Source organism: Chelonia mydas, chromosome 3 (assembly GCF_015237465.2).
Source record: "Chelonia mydas isolate rCheMyd1 chromosome 3, rCheMyd1.pri.v2, whole genome shotgun sequence".
NCBI classification, from domain to species: Eukaryota; Metazoa; Chordata; order Testudines; family Cheloniidae; genus Chelonia; species Chelonia mydas.
Genome location: NC_057851.1, coordinates 71,917,270 through 71,935,538, shown reverse-complemented (window position 1 = coordinate 71,935,538; position 18,269 = coordinate 71,917,270).

Genomic DNA, 18,269 nt, shown 5'->3' with positions numbered 1-18,269 from the left:
TGAAACCGACAGTGTACAAGTAACAGAGTCCAAATGTAACACTTCCAAAGTCTTTACTGCAGACTGAAGCCCCATGCTGACTTCATTACTACACACATGCCGCTGCAGCGATTGCTTGCCTCCTGTCAGCAACAGGTGTGTGTTTGTCCAGATGTCAGCCCTTTCAGTCCCAGCCGACCTGCTATCTAGCATTCCCCCAGCAGGCAGCTCCAGGCTGCTGCCTTCAGCTTGCTTTCATGCAGCCTCCAGCTTCCTCTGACTCTGGTGGCTATGGAATAGAACTGGGTGAAATTCTGCACTGAATTGTTTATTTGGCGAAAAATAAAGTTTCAGATGACCTGAAAATATGCATGTATCTGGCCCAATTAATTTTGTCTGGGAAAAAGGGCCAGGTTCAGAAAACACAGACATCATATCACTTCTAGCCTAGTGATTTGAACAGCTGCGTGGGATATGGGAGACTGAGGTTTGAAACCCCCAAGAGAACAGTGATTTGAAGTCAAACCTTTCCCCTCCTCCCAAGTGTGCCACCTAACCACGAGCCTGGGGTAGGAGAGACATGGATTCTAATAGATTATCTGCCTGATTTGGAGGTGGGATTTAAATCCACAACTCTGAGTGCCCCGATGAGTGTCTTAATCACCAGGCTATAGAGTCTTTGGATCAGTGAATATTTATGTATTTCTACAGAGTGGAACAGCTTCAGCAGGAGGAACTGAGAGTAAAATAGTCTATAGCCTGATGGTTAGAGAACTGACTTAGCAGGTGGGAGACTGGAGTTCAAATGCCTACTCCAGAGTAAGGAATAAAACATGGGGTCCCTCACATCCCAAGTAAGTGCCCTATCCCCTGGGGTAAAGGTTATAAATTGGAGGGGACAAATTCACACAGTTTCTTAAAGCTAACCGTAATGAACTGTTCTGAACAGACTTTTCCAATTTGCTGACAAATTCTGGACATTTTCAGAAGCAAACCAATTTTTTTTTCTGATTTTTCAGTTTGCTGTTTGAACCAAAACTAATCAACTACTCACCCACTTCTATTATGGAGTCATCTGCTGACTGGATGTTAAACTTGGGATAAGACCACGCCCAATAATGAGCCAGCTTGTTTCATTACACTATTTTTACAAATGACATTCTGCAGAAATAATACTGTTTTGTGTAAAATGTAAAAATGTTTCTGTAATTTTGGTTTCCTTTCTATGGGTTATAGTGGGGCCTTGCTTTGAATTGCCTGTGTCATGTGGAGTTTGTGAAGTATTAGCATAAGCCTAAGAACCCCATATTTAGAATCTACTGGCATCTATAACAATAACATGTGGCAGGATACCTCCATATCTAGGGAAGTGAAAAACAGCAATGAATAATCATCACGTTAAATTCTAAAATATTTGCTCCATGCACAGAAGTGTGTGACAACATGGCTATAAAGAACCAACATCACTAACTATAGATTACTAACCATTGCACTCAGAAATACAAAGCACATATAAGAGACAGATAATATTGAACTAATGCAGGGTGATTTGACAAGGACCTTCTAAAAAGTGATTCCAAAGACAGTGGTATCCTAGACAGTTTTCCTGGCAGCAATACATTAAGAAAGCTACAGACAATATTCAAACAACAGAATGTTTCTCCCAATATATACTGCTAATATGATATTGGTGTTCTTGAAAAGGTGTCAAGGTTGAAAGTATAAGCTCTGAGGACCAGCCAGAACATCTAAATCTATGAAGTCTAGAAAGAAAAATCACTTAAGAGGAGATTTAATTAAAGTATTTAAAATTTTAAATGGAACAGATAATGTCAACATGAACTGCTACTTTCAGGCCAGCACAAGAAGATAGGGCAAGAGGAACATAAATGGAAATTAAAGGAGAACAAATTCAGAACAGACATAAGTACTCATCCATGATGAGAATAATAAATATGTAAAAAAACCCAGACTGGCAAGTAAGGATGTTGAGGGAAAAACATTGGGGTCATTCTGAAGAGATCTACAGTAGATGTTCTCCTGAGGGAACTGGAGTAATGGAAAAAGAGGCATATATTGATGGACAAAATGTCTTTAGTTTTCTCAGTAGCTTCTTACACTGCTAACATTAACTGGTACATAAAATGGCTATACATTTCAGCAGTCATTATTTATCTCAATAATCATTTAGGGCTTACTCTGGTGAGATGGTGAGTGTCAACTGGAAAGCACTGAGCACCCTCAACTCTAGGGTGAGGAAGTGAGTGAGGAGGCAGAGTAAATCCTTCTTTGCCCCCCAGCCCTTTGGACCCTCACATAAACTGGAATTGAGAGCATTCAGCATTTCAAAGGAACCACTCAGAAATGTGCAGGATCTAGCTTTATATAGCACCATAAATATCCATAGCACTGTACAGCAAGCATAAAGTGACATATCAGGACAGCCTTTTTTTGAAGTGCTTAAAGGCATTGTAAATGGGTGCCCCTGTCCTGCCATGGCCCTGAAGCCAGGTGTGGCTCTGCTAAGGCCCTGCCTCCATTTCCCCCTTCATGGGCTCCTTAAATAAAACTCTACATAGGCTTCATTTTTGTCTGGTACTTCCCCTTCTCCCACAGTCTAATATATTGGCATAAAACACAAAACAATGCTCAATCCTGGGGCTACTTTTCTCCTCCGGGTTTGGTCTCTACAATTCTTCCCTACCTTGGGAGGCCTCTCTAAGCCCTTCTTGCCTGGAGTCTTTTCTACTTCCAGGAAGCATACTCACCCTGGCCCTCAGCCTTCTTCAGCCCGCTGGCTCTGGCTTTCAGGCCCAAATCCTTCCCCTCAATCAACGCACACTTTCAGCAATTGTAAGGATTACCACTTGAGAGATCTGACTGTCTGTCTGTCTATCTTTATCTAGATAGATCTCCCTCAAGAGCGGTGAGAGCAGTAACAGCTCTCTGTGGCCCATAGAAGCCATTCTGTTTCTGGAGCCATCTACCTTTTGGCAGATTCCTTCTTTATTAAGATCGAGGTGCCTCTCCTTAAACCTCATTTGGGCAGCAGGTAATCTATCCAGGTGCACAGGCCAGTGCGTCCTCTTGAAGGAGACAGTCAACCTGTGACAAGCCTGGTCTACAAAACAAAACAATTAAAAAGAGATAAGGAAACAGAGAGTAGTATCATAGCTCGAATGATTCACAGAGCAGATGGGTCTTCATTACACTTTATGGGGGGGAATATATATTTGGCCTTGCATACCTTTCACATAACCTTTGTGCAGTATTACACTACCGACTACACATCTGGCAGGTGGTACTTCCAAACATAAGTTCTGTAAAGAGTGAAGTACTCTTATAAACAATTGTCTCTTGAAAAGAGTCCCAGCCAAAAACTACATTAAGACAGATTTAAGGTTGAGAGCACAGTCTGTAGTTAGGGCAAATTATATTATAGGAGTGCTGTAATAATAAAAAAAAACAAGCGTTATAAACCTAGAAAATTCAGAATTAAGGTTAAACATACAAGAAATCCAAACATGTTAAGCTAAAGAAATGCATAGTTAGGATACCCAAATAACCTTGAATTTGCCCTGGAGTAACACCATTTAATAATCATATGGTTAAATTGAATGCAATTTAGTGTTTGTAGTTTCAGAAGATTGAACTGATTTTTAGAGAGAGACTTCTTCATTTTTTCTCCCTCATGGTGTTAATACAGAGCAGAGTTACAGATGTTTGGGTGTCCTAACTGTGCATATTTTAAGAAGTTTGGATTTCCTGTTTAACCATAACCCTGAATTTCCTGGGTTTATAATGCTTTTTTCATGATCATTACAACATCTCTTTAATGTAATTTACCTTAAATTACTAACACATACTCTCAACCTTAATTTAATTTAAAAATAATTCTTGGCTTGGAATTTCCTTGTATTTTTCAAAAATATTTAAAATTTCATACATGAACCCTGAACAAGAAACCCAAAGAGAATGTGATATTTCTAGTGATTTGAAGACATGCAGTATTAACCTTAAATCATTTTTTAAACAAGTTAACTTTTAAGGCCAGCATTTCAGGACCAGCTTCACCAGTGTGCTCTGGGAGGTTTATTGTATTCTGCAGCAGCATATTGTTCAGTAAAGATGCATTTACAGCTGCTTTTTATTACCAGAGCAGTCCAAAGCAGACAGAGTGTTCACCCCACTTACCTCCTCCCTCTTGTCCTTCACACTCCTTTCACACACACATGCAACCATGCACAAACAAATGTTCCCCTTCCTGCACTTGCTACATACCCTGAACGTACACTTGTTTATCCCTCCATCCCACACCCCCTAAAATTTCCCTGTGTGCTCACACACACGCACACAAACACACAGCTCCTCCCCCTAAAGTCCTCCATGTTGATAGATCAGGTACAACAGATAGTCTTAAAAAATAAATATTTATGGTCATTTTTTGCTGTTGTTTTTCACAGTTGAAAGTTTATCTGTCAGCAGGGACTGAATAATATTCCCTTCAGAGAAACTCACAAAGATTCACCCTTTCAAGATGACCACTAGCTCCCATTTTTCTCCATGGGGCTGAAGTCAAAAGCTGCATATGGTTAAAATGCCGCATTTCAAAATGGCCAATAAGCTTGCTGTTTTCAATGAAAGTGAAGCCATATTGACTTCAGGGAAAATGACAGCTATCCATGCTGACTGAAGGCAAAAAGGAACACTGTGAGGGGTAAGTAAACAGAGGAAGTAGCCTTTTTTGCTTACAGCAGATTGTGGCCTCAGTCCCACTGTGAACTAAACAATATGTCATCCATTTTGAAAATGGACAGTTCTCCATGGAATTCTATGAAGAAGATTTTTCTTCAGTATCTGCTGAAGGAGAACCCTCCAGTTACAAAGAATAATGGAAAAACTTTGCCAAAGGTAGTTTGTACACAAGATTTCAATGAGTTATCGACTTGGAAAGTCTGAAGAGCCTGTTATTCTGTTATAAAGAAAGAATTTGGGATAAAAAATGGTCTGACATGGGATACTCATAATGGACACATTTTTAACGCCTGGTCTACACACAGATTTTATATCAATATAACTATTTTAGTTAGGGATGTGATTTTGTACCAAAATAGTTATGCCACCACTACCACCCCTACTGTGGATACAGTTATACCAGTATAGTTTATTCCCCAAAATGTACTAACATACATACTTTTATCATGGTATAACTGTGTCCACAGCAGTAATGTTGTATTGCTTTAACTATACCAATATAATTAAAGCAGTACAACATTTGTGTGTAGGCCTAAATTAATTTGAATGAAAACTAATTAGAAAATTGACTTATAAATTCTCAGAAATTCATTCAGTACTCAAAGTGATATAATATTGAGGAAGATATGCTGTATTTTTTATACATAACCAAGAGTTTGAAATACTAGCTTCAAGGCTGTTTTTTTTTTTGTTTACTTGTTTGTTTGTTTGTTTTTAGCTAAATCAGTAATTCTGGTTCAATTCCTCCCTTCCTCCCACCCAAGATCTTATATTTTCCACAAATAAGGAGAGGTGACTGGTTGATAAAGGGATGTTTCAGTCATTTTCAATTAGCTGTAGAGTATTTCTTTACAGTAGCTTGGTTTCTGGGTAGCTGACCAACAGCACAATGATGGTCATTTTACACTGCAGAGACAGTGCTGTCAGGGGGATAATGAGAGAAACTGTCACAGTTTTTCCTATTAACAAGGGTAGCCAAAGCCCCATTGGCCTTGCTAATGGGTAATAGCACATTACACTATTGGAGAAAACCTTTAGGAGATTACAGACAACGTTGGTTAATTAGTAGAATCTGAAGTGTTACCCCTAAGGCTATCCCAAGTCTGAAGATTCCCTACATTTTCTAATTATTCGCTTTTGAATAAGAATACAGGATTAGATTTCACAACCTGATTATTTTATAAAATGTGAATGGATAATCAGGCACTACTTATTTCAATCAAAATCACTCAAACTAAACTTCACCGCAGATGTATGAATGTGGCAGATCTGGTATTGATATCGATTTTCCAGTAAATCATCTTAAATCCAAATGATCAAAAATCAAGACAGGTCAACATCAAAGAAACAGGAATATTGGCATGAAAGCAAGCTCTGTTGATTGGTACAAATTAAAAGATCATTTATTAGTGATTATGCTGTATAATACTGCCAGTGCCAAATGAATGCAATTAAGATGAAATGGGCCCCTGCAGCTACAGGGGTTAATAAAGACTGAATTCCTAATGATTTTTCCATTAATTATGAAGATGTCCACAATACAGCCTTAACAACGCAGTGGCCACCTCAGACAAATCTTTGTAATCTGGATAAAATGCCTTCATTAATTGACACATTACTTGGATAATGTAAAGATTTCAACTGCTCTCAAACCATTACATGCCAAATAAAGGGTGCTCTGAAAAGAATGCAAAACTTGGGATGTTGAAGAAAGCACATGGCAACTGATATTTTGAATGGACTGAAACCCCTTGTTCCAGCTTTATAAAATATCATTTCAAGCCCAAAATACTGAACAGAATGTCTAGGTGTATATCTTGTTTCTTAGCACTATGTCCACAGTAGAAGTATTGCTAAAGTCAATAAGTATGTCTTTATCTCCCCAAAACTGTACTTTTGGGGGTTGGGAAGGCAAGTAAAAGGGAATGAGAAATAAGAGACTGATAGCTAAATTCCAGCCAGATTTAACACAGCTATTCTCCTGCTAACACTGCCCTGGGAGTAAAGCCAGGTGAACCTAAATACACCCAATTCATTCTGAGTATGGATTTGGCCTTAAAACAATGCAGAGAAGGGGAAAGTACTTACCTTATAATTCTATGTGCTTGAATACATGATTTCATAGGATTCTCACTCCTGGGTCTCTGTCCTCTTGGAATTGACTGGCCAGACACTTGCAAAGCTAAAGAGCAGTGAACCATTCTGAAATTGCAGTTGAAGAGGTACCGCCTGCTGGTGCCTTCATCTCCTTTTCAGCTGCTGCTGAATAAGGAGCTCACCCTGTTCCTGTGAGCAGTCTCAGCTAGTCAGTCTTTTGGCTGTTTCTTGTTTATTCATGGGAATTCCTCAGGATTTTAACTGATTTTTATCAGTATCATTACTCTCTTTTGGCACTTAGCAAAACAAAACAACACAAAGAGAAGATATAAAAATGAGGAGATTGCCTGAATGCTCAATTAGGCACCTGTTACCTCTCAGCATTAATTTCCCTGCTAATAATACTTACTTTTCATATTATTTCTCTCAGTGTTGCTTTTTCAGGCAGACTTCAGCGTTATAAGATGTCATTGCTACCACGAGTCCCTAGTAGGAGCGCTGTCATATTTTCTGATGGGTGTATTCTGAGGTTAAAGGGGGTTTTCTGGCAGACCATCTTCAGACATGCTCCCTGCCTTGTCAGCAGGAATAATCAGTTTTACCATCCAGAAATCTGAGCAGTTGTGCAGGCACCAGATACTTTTAACACAAAGTGACCATTATAGATGCAACGCTCTCAAATTTAACATAATAACTGTAAGGTCTTGAGATGTTTTGAATCTCATGAAGTACACCAAAGATCAGGACTTTGAAGCAATGCTTGGTGCACCATTGCCTTGGACTAGGCCTTGGTGCATTGAAATGGTCCTCAGTGCCATATATTTTCATATTGGCATAACATTGTACATTGGCTATTCTCCGCTGAGCTTGCTTCCCAGTATATCTTTTCCAGGGTCTGTATGATCCAGTTATGTTGGCAATGAAAGATTGAGACTTTGAGAGATGGAGATTTTTGAGAGATTTCTGACATGCTAACACTCTTAAAGGTCATCATCTGTGCTTGCATTTCATCTGGGACATCCCAGAAATTATCTTTTTTTATCATTTCTGTCCCAGAAAATATATATGTGCAGGTACAATCATTCTATAACCTTGTTAATAATTCAACAATCAGTATTTTAAGAGGTTCTTAAAAAATAACATTTTGCATTGGCAGTTGAGCCAAGTTTAATATTTATAGTGATGTCCATCTTCATTAATGTTTGCAAAAGCCTTGTGTGTTAGATACGAAGTAGTATTATTATCTGACAATACACATAAAGAGACTGAGGCAGAAAGTTCAACATGTATGCTCAGTGTTGCGTATGCATGGGTGTTCAGACAAGTCAGGAATTTGTACTTGTACATACTTCTGAATAAGCAGCACAACCTTAACATGGTAAAAGCCTTACATTTGTACGGGTAGGCAGCTGCACCTGAATGGGGATTCCACCTGGAGAAGACAGCTCTAATTACCAGTCAGTGGTCAATAGTTTCCTGCTGCTGGAGTCTGCCTAAACAATCAATCTGTCTATCCATGTTCTTCTCAGGCATCTATTACCACAGTATCTGCTCACCTAAATTCTAAATAAAGAATTAACACAAGAGAGGGACTAACAAGTGGACTGAATCCACCTATGTCCTAATTGTAGTAGTGCCCCGTCCTTCAGTCATTTTGGGGTTCCAACTATGGGCTCTGCAATGGAATAGATGATGTACACATTGTGCAACTGTGATCCTGTACTTGAAAGATTCCCTGTGGCCAGGGGCACAAAGCCTAGGTTCTGCCAGTGAACATGGAATGAATGATCCAGGTGCCTAAGTACATGTGGACTTTAATAATTTAAGGCCAAAGTGACTACCATGGACTGTCTTTGTGGCTTCAGGCAAGAGCAGGGACTAGAATTCAAGAGTTCCTCTTTTTCAGTCCTGCACTTAGACCCTTATCTACTATCGATCTACTACACCGTTCCTCTCTTATGCCTTAATGCTGCAAGTCCTTGTGTAGCATGCAGCACAGAACCTGTAAAAGTACATTGCCTTCTTTTGTAATCAAAAGTAAGCACTATCTGTTGTCAGTATGTGTTGAATAAATCTCAGTATCCTTTTGTCCTGATTCCTTTACTCTCAAGTGCATATTTTAAAAGAGGGCAGGGTCTCGGTGGAAAATGGGCTTGGCTAAGATGTGAGTCTATCACAAGTCTCAGCATACTAAGGAAATAACTTAGCTGTATGTTTTCTTGGATCATTATGCCTGATTAAAGAGGAGTAACTTGGTCACTGGGCTTCACACTTATGAATTCAGGAATGGGTTCTCCTGTTATTCCTGATATAGTCACCATTTTCTACCTTGCATTGAAACACACTTCACTGAGTAGGACCAATCCCTTTAAGGACATGTCCCACTGCACTTGAGTCTCCCAGCTCAGGTCCACAAACTCACACTGGCTGTGGCTCTGAGACTTGGGTGACAGGGAGGCTTGGGAGCCTAAGATACAACATCTACACAGCTATTTTTAGAGTGCTAGTGCAAGCCTTGCTAGTGTGAATCTGTGGATCCAGGCTGGGACGCTCACTCCCAGATGCAGTATACACATGCCCTATGAAGCCCATCATTGCAATGTCATGTCTACCATGGTACACAATTGCACTCACAATAAACTTCCCTTTCCAATTGAATTAGTCATGTCAGTTGCTTTTATGAATGATTTTCTACCTATTGCCTTGTATAATTGCACCTTTGTGTGTATTTAAAACATATTCTTTCTGTAAAAATGGGTGTAGAAATTAATTTTTTAAATTAAGTCCTTACCATAATGAAAACAACTGAGCTACTAGTTCCAAGTAGTACTTTGATAGAAGAATTTATCTATTCCTCTAAATATCTTTCCACATTATTGTTTTGATTTCTACAAAACAGATTGAAAATTCCTCAAAGTTTGGAATTGTGGATATTGTAAATATACATGATCTCTAAGAAGCAGACACTAAAACTTATACCACCAATTTAATAAAAATAAACAATGGGAATTCACAGCAGAAAACTTTCCTGATAATTTAGTATCTTTGCCTTAAAGCTGCTAGTGTCCAACTAATTTAGGAGGTCTGTGTTTTTGTAGTAAGTATCAAAATGGATTTATTCTCTCTTCTACATTATGTGTGCCATTTCCAGTGATGCTACTGGGAGTAGCATGTGCATATCAAGAAGGGAATATAACACTAAAACTGTGCTGTGCTATGGACTGTTCTGAAACTTGAAAAAATTGGGACATAAAGTCCTAAAATGTGCCATTTTTTAACAAACATCTTATTCCAAGCGATTTCAATTTATATAAGAAAGAAGATACAAACACAGGCAATAGGATGGACATATACAAGTAAAGGAATCCCTTTTGTCTCCCAGTTGAGATACCCACAGGTACTCAGCGACACCAAGCTTGGACACCTCAGGTATATACTTTGTGGGATAAACTCAGACCTGTTGTAGAGGGAGAAATATTGTCAGAAGACAAAATGGTATCTTATGCATATGCATATATCGGTTAACACAATTTTATTTTCACCTTTCTATACAGGTGTGGTTTCACCAACTGCTATCTGTGGGGTGAGACTGTCATTATTCTTTTGTTGTATTATATGTATGAAAATATATTGTAAATGTCAGTGTAACTACATTTCAATTTCAAAACGTTTATAGTATATTTCATTACCTTAGATGTACATTAGATGTTTACAGTACATTTCAGTACCTTAGGTGCAGCTGGCACCCAATCCATTGAATACAATTTAAAAACATAGTATAAAATGTGCTTCTCTTGGACTTTTTGAAGAAAGGAACACTATATCCGAATGGTCAGCAAAATGCAAGACCATTCAGATATAGTCACCGAGTATGAAAACCATATAAGTTTAGTGTACCTAGCCTACCATGAGGTAACTACACTGTGTCAGGCTTAAGCTCTCATTTTCTAAAATATAGAGCTAATCAAAGAAACTTCAATGGAACCATATTCTGCTGGAATATATAGTTGAATCAAAATCTAAATGTTTCGCAAAATGCCTCACAAAATTTCATTTCAGAAGAAAATGGGGGGAAAAGGTCCCAACAATGTCAAAATATCCTATTTCAACATTTTCAGAACAAAATGTTTCAATTTTTAATTTTCAAACAACTTTTCATTTCATTTTTTAATTTGTATTATATACTATATTACAAAATAAAGTCAAAATTGAAATGAAATGCTCCAATTTTGCCAAAACAAAACATTTTGATGGACCCCAAATGATTTTTTCTCCCAGAATTTTACTTCATAGTGAACATTTCAGTTTTCATGTTTCATTCTGACTCAGAACAAAGCCGTATTTCAAAATCTTGAAATCCTTCTTGAAATGAAATTTCCATCCTCTGCATACTGCTAATAAAATATGATTTCCGTTTAAGTAATAAGCATTTAAATCTGTGCTTTGCTATCTAGGATCCAATTGAAACATTGGTGGCTGAATGATGGTTACAGCCAAATTCTTTACAGCAAAAGGCAGGAGACAGGACAGAAACCTGTATTAAATAGAAGGTCTTTCTTCCTTTCACGTTCCCTTATAAAAGCCTCTGAAGATCAACAAGGAACAAAGGGTTTTAGAAGCCATAGACATTCTAGAACATGACTAATGGACTATTTATCCGAAATCACATCCGATGAATCACATAGAGTACTGAAGATTTTCCAAAGGCCTGGGGGGCAGGCGGGAGAAACTCATCCAAATTTAAACATGAATGGGACTAGATGGTTAGATGGCACAATAGGTTATCACCCTTTCAGCTTAGAGACCTAGATTTAAATTGCAAAGCAAGTAAACAAGAAAATAAATGTAATATAAATATTCATTCCAGTGAATATTTGTCCTCCTAGATTTCCACACATTTTTCAACAATTCTACACATCTTCAAGTCTCCTTTTGTAAGAGGGCCAAGAAACTTCAGGATTAATATGCAATGGAAGATATGTGTAGGGAAACTTATACAATCACGTACCTCCATTTTATCTGGCTCTCCAGTGCTATTATTTCAATTTAAATGGGAAGGTCTCTTAAGAAGACAGTCTGAGCTTTCAGTTGAGGTTCACCATGTGGCTATATTTTCTGCTTTTCTGTTTTGTAATTATTCACCCCACATAAATTGTAATTGCATATAAACAAAATTAAATTTGTAATGCAAACCAACAAAAGCCAAGAACTTCAGGGCATCAAGTTTAATGATGAATAGATGAGCTTTTTTGGATTATTATCAAAACTAAAACACTCAAACATATTCTTTCTTTGCACTCATTTAGCATTTTGCATGTTTGCCACAAAATCCCATAATAATGGTGAATTATCTGTATCTTCTATGAAGAATGTTGCCTAATATTCTAATACGATGTTTGTAATAGTGGTGGCTGGAAAATCAGTTTAATCATCCTCAATTCATCAGGCCATTCTCAAGATATTTACTGGTCTCTTAACCATTGGGACAGATGGTTCATAACTATGTTAGTCCTATTAGATATTTATACCATGTAACATCCAATTGTCTTATAATGCTTAGATATTTGTGTAAGACTATTAGAATCTCTAGAATTGGTCTAGTGTTGGTCATGCAAACAACATGCAATGAAAACAATATGCATTTTAATAAAGCTACATGTGAATGTATGCATCTAAGAACAAAGAATGTAGGCCATACTTACCTGATGCAGGACTCTATCCTGGGAAGCAGTGACTCTGAAAAAAAACTTGGGATTTAAAGTGGATAATCTGTTGAACATGAGTTCCCAGAGCGACGCTTTGTCTAAAAGGGCAAATGTGATCCTTGGATGCATAAATGAGGGAATCTCGAATAGGAGTAGAGATGTTATTTTGCCTCTGTATTTGACACTGGTGTGACCATGGCTGGAATACTGTGTCCAATTCTGATGTCCACAATTCAAGAAGAATGTTGATAAATTGCAGAGGGCTCAGAGATGAGCAATGAGACTGATTAAAGGATTAGAAAACATGCCTTACAGTGATTGTGATAAATGAAGGGGGTGGGGTAGCTTCCTTTTATGGACACCCAGCCAGTCAGTTAGCTGTAAAGTCCCTCTTGGTGGCTGTTCTCTGCTTGCTTTACCTGTAAAAGGTTAACAACGTTTCCCAGGTAAAGGAAAAGGAGTGGGCACCTGACCAAAAGAGCCAATGGAAGGCTAGAACTTTTTTAAATGGGGAAAAAAACTTCCCTTTGTTTGTGTGTTGTGTCTCTCCAGGAAAGAGGGGAACAGAGGGCAGAAGGAATGCTGTGTAAGGCTTGAACCAGGTATATAAATTCATCTTCCATACCTAGCAGAAATTATTGGACAGGGCATGTTTAAATAGACGCAATTAGGTGGGTTTTTTTTATTTATTTTGGCTTGTGGATTTCCTCTGTGCTAACCCCAGATGCTTTTGTTTGCGTGTAACCTTTAAGCTGAACCCCCAAGAAAGCAAGTTTGTGTGCTTAATTTTTGGAATTGCTCTTTTAAAATCTAGCAAAAGCCTAAGTTCCAGATGTAATTTTTTCCTTTTTGTTTTTAATAAAATTTACCTTTTTTAAGAACAGGATTGGATTTTTGGTGTCCTAAGAGGTTTGTGCATATTGTTTGATTAGCTGGTAGCCACAGCTAGTTTCCTTTGTTTTCTTTCTCAGCTCTTCTCCAGAAGGGGTGGGGCATGAAAGGGCTTGAGGATACCCCACAGGGAGGAATTCCCAAGTGCTCCTTCCTGGGTACTAAGGTTCTTTTTTGCATTTGGGCGGTGGCAGAATTTACCAAGCCAAGGTCAGAGCTGTAACCTTGGAAGTTTAATACAAGCGTGGAGTGGCACGTATTAATTTTTAGAATCCTTGCAGGCCCCCACCTTCTGCACTCAAAGTAGGGATTCAGCCTTGACAGTGATAAACTCAAAGAGCTCAATCTATTTAGCTTAACAAAGAAAAGGTTAAGCGTGATTTGATCACACTCTATAAGTATCTACATGGGGAACAAATATTTAATAGTGGGCTCGTCAATCTAGCAGAGAAAAGTATAACATGATCCAGTGGCTCGATGTTAGACAAACAGAATGAAAATAAGGTGTAATTTTTTAACAGTGAGAGAATTAACTATTGGAACAATTTACCAAGGGTCATGGTGCATTCTTTTGGGAAAGTTCTGTGGTCTGTGCTATATTGGAAATCAGACTAGATGATCACAATGGTCCCTTCTGGCCTTGGAATCTATGAAGTTCTAACCCATGGTATGTACCCAGTTCTGTTATTTTAGGCAATACTGTGTACTGTGGTTAGGTGAAATCCTAGCCCCTCAGAGCTAGAATTTTATCTCTGAAGTGCTATTTTGGCAAAGGCTCTCTTACTTCTTGCTTCAGGTCATATGTTCTTGTTGTTATACAGGTATGCAGACACAATGGTCAAGATGTTCACATTTGAGTGCCAGAAAATAAACCTCTAAATCCATATCCAAGAACTTAAATGTTCAGAAATGCTAAGCACCCTCAAGTTCCATTAAAGTCAATGGGAGCTGCAAGCATAAAGCATCTCTGAGAGCCATGCCACTTATTTAAGTGCCTAAATATGGACTTAGGGGCCTATCATTAGGTTTAATTGTATTAAACTTAGGGGCCTATCAGAGTTCCTTAATCAGTTGTTTCAAGTTGATCAAAAGATCAGCCTTTTCATTTCCTATTCCCAGTACAGGAATTCATATTTGTGTTTCACCAAATTGTTCATTTAACAACACTCCCTTTCATTTTAACATTTCCCAAATGAAATGTTTCAATTTTTCAATTCAAAATGACCTTTCATTCAGAAATTTCCTTTGATTTTATTGAAAAATGCAAACGCATTAAAAATGCTCAAAATATAAATAAAACTGTTTTTTTAAAAACTTTTTGATTTGCCAAAAGTTGGAAAAAGTGTTCATTTTTGGGTTGACTTGAAACAATTGTGTTCTGTTATGTTTTTTTGCCCGTGAACCAAAAAATCCATTATTTTCTCCGTTCTAATGGTAGTATAGTGTACTGAATCAAGAATGGTGTTCAAAGAGACAGCAATCAACAGAGAATATGAGCAAAACTGAATAAGCATAGAGTGCTTTTAATTGTGCTTCATCAACAAAAGAGTAGAAAGGACAATGAAGACATCAATGGAGAGGAAATGCTAAAAAAAATCTATATATTATTTTGAATAACCTCAATTTTGTATAATAATTGCAGAGGCAACCTTGAAGGAGGAATAAGCGAGATTCAGAAAGATATCCAATAATTAAAAAGGTGACCAATCATAAGGTCAAGGAAAGACCCATTTATATCTCTGTTGTCTACAGCTCAGAGAGGGTATTGCAAAGAAAAAACAACAAAAGGAAAGATTACAATATGTAGAAAAAAAATGACATCTTTAGCTGTAATTTTCAACTTATTTCAGATTCCTTTAATAAATCCAACAATGCATGGGTTTTCATTCCAAGACCCACAAGGTGAAAGAGCAATAAACTGTGGTAGTTCTAAGGACTCAGTTTACCAATGACTTACATAGTGCATTCATACACAAGTTGCTCAAGAAAGATGAAACAACGCACCTCACTCCCAGGCAATAATACTGGAGGAAGTGGCATTCATCACTATAGTTTAGTGACCCCCTAGCACTAGCATTTAATTGAGCAATAAGACACGACAGACCATTGCATTTGGGTGATTATAGAAAGCCTTGGGTGGTGTTATAAGACATGAGACTGAAGGCCAAGTGACTTCAGCCACTTGAGAAACATAATAATCCCTTAGAAATGTGATGCCTGGAGTGTTTTATTGCTATTACAAAATAGAATATATAAATAAAAATAAGGGAAACGGTTAGAATTGTGTATTTACTGAACAATAGAGATGTGGGTATAAAACTGAGAGCCAAATAAAAAGCTGTGGTTATGGCTAGAGTTTTAAAGGCATTTTAAAATGTAAGTGAAATGACAGTACGCTTCCTCTTTTTGGCAATGGAAGATCTAGAGGGGCAACAGTGCTGACTAAAGCGTGGCTTTAGTGCCTTAGAAATGCAGATGAAGGGAGGACTGTGTTTTATTTCTGATAGCCCAGCTGTTCCACACCATATCATCAGTTTCAACTGCTCCTAGTGCTGATGTGTCCTGACAACGTTGGTTCCAAAGTATGGCTTAAGGTACACTGAAAAGTAATATATTTGTTATCACCGAAAGAGAGAATCTGAATTAAGCAATTTTCAAAACCACTCAGATGTTGTTGTATTGGGCTAACAGCAGTACCGGGTTTAAAATGGCACCAGTGGCACCATGGAGCCGGGCCCATGTTCAGAAGTGGCCCCAGCCTGCTCTGCTTGCACTGCACCCCAAGACCCTGCCAGCCTGCTGGCTCCCACCCCCCTTCCGCCACTTGCTCCTCTCGGCCTGCCCACCGGCCAGCCAAGGGCTCCTCTCCACCCCCTGGCCCCACCCGTTGGCTTCTCTCTGTCTCCTGGCAAGACCCCAGCGAACCTCCGGCTCCAGGCAGTGTCTGCTTCCCCTCCACCTGTGGGGCCTTGCCTGTCTCCCCAGATCTCAGCCGCCTGGGACTGGTGCAGAGACCTGGCCAATCCTGGCCAGTTGTAGAGGGGACAGTGTGGGGGGCTTGACTGGGCCCCTCCAGGCAAGTGGGTCCTGAGGGACTCTGGCTGGGGCAGGCCCAGGCCTGGCTGATCGTGCCACTGCCGAGGGGCTGGAGCAATACCCCGCCCCGGGACCAGCCTTGGCTGCGTGGGCGGCTAGGCCCGGCAGACACAGTCACCTCCCAGCAGGGCCGGTGAGTGTGGCCAGGAGGCAGAGAATGGGGGAATGGGTCTCTGGAGGGCCGGGGGTGGGGGGGAAGTGCTGGACTGTGAGGGGGTAGGAAAGATTGTGTGTGTTGGGGCACTAGGGAGTGGGGGTTCTGGGCCATTGTGGTGGGGATGTGGGCTGGGGCGGTGGGGGGAGTCACTGGGCAGAGGTGGTGTTGTGCAGAGCACTGTGCGTTTGTGGCAGGGTCTGGGCAGGTCTGGTGTCGCCATAGCAGGTCTGGGGGACCGCTGGCCATAGGGAGTCGGGGGCTGTTCCAGTGTTGGGTGGGGTGGCTGTGTGGCACGGCATGGACCCACCCCTGAGGGGAAGGGGCACGCTGGAAGCCCAGGGCTGGGTGGGCCATTTGTGTGTCTGGCAACTGCCAGTTTGTAAAAGTGCCCTCACACTGGGCTGGGTGGAGCAGGGCCGCCCCTGCCATGCCATGCTTCATTGCCTCTGGCTGGCCCCTTGCTCTGGGGGCTGACTCCCCCATGCCAGTCTCCACTGCTCCCATGGGGCCCACATATATGTTTGGCACTGGACCCACAAAAGGTTAATCTGGCCCTGACTAACAGGACAGGTATTTTTGATTTTCTTGTTAATTGAAACAGATTAGATTGTCTTTGGTGTCATTGTGGTATGCTGAGCTAAAGAGATGCATACCTAACTCAAACACTGCTGATCTGCACCCTAAAATTAATTACATCACATATGTAAATATACAATACAATATAATATAGGAAGGGTGTCGTGGATGTCTACCTAGCTGCTTAAGAATCATAGCACCAGAACCATATTCTCCATTATCTAAGTCTTGTGAAAATTTTCTTTAGTTTGACACTAATCCTGGTTTTCCCATATGATTCGTTTATTAGGTCTAAAATTTAGTTTGCAATAAACGTTGGGGAAATCAAATACTATGTCCTCATCCCTTCGTAATAAATATCCCAAAGAAACATACAAACCTAAACAGGAGAGACTGTCTGACTTCACTGCAGGAAAATATGTGAGATTTAAAAGCCAAAATCAGTCAGTTCTCAGAATTTATAATCTTATACACTAATTATGTTATTAAAATATGGGGAAGGACAGTACAAAGGTACAGCTTCAGTTATGCAAATTCTTAGCATTCATTAGAAAAGCATGCTTTAGGTAAGCAGGAAGGCCTGGATTCAAAAAAGGAGTTAGGCATTGTGATGCTGAATATCCCAGAACCTACATTTTAGATGCCTAGAAAATCACTGGTTCATAGAGTCTAAGTTATGCACTGCACTCCTACGCAATGAATGGGAGAGATGGGTACCTTAGATTGTGATTCACAAAAGCCAGTGTGCTACGCAGGGAGCCACGTAAGCTAGCCAGTGGGAGATGCAGATGACTTTGATGTGTGCTAAGCCTGACCCCTCTCATGGAGATAGGTAATTAAGTCCAGGCTGCCAGGAGGCTATGAGATATTCAGTTTTACCTGTTGACGCTGTTGCACTGTGAATAAATAATTAAAGAGACACTAAAGCAGAGGGACTGGATCCTGGGTCTCCCACATTCTGGGTGAGTGCTCTAATTGCTAGGCTATAGAGTCATTCTTATGGTTGTGCTCTG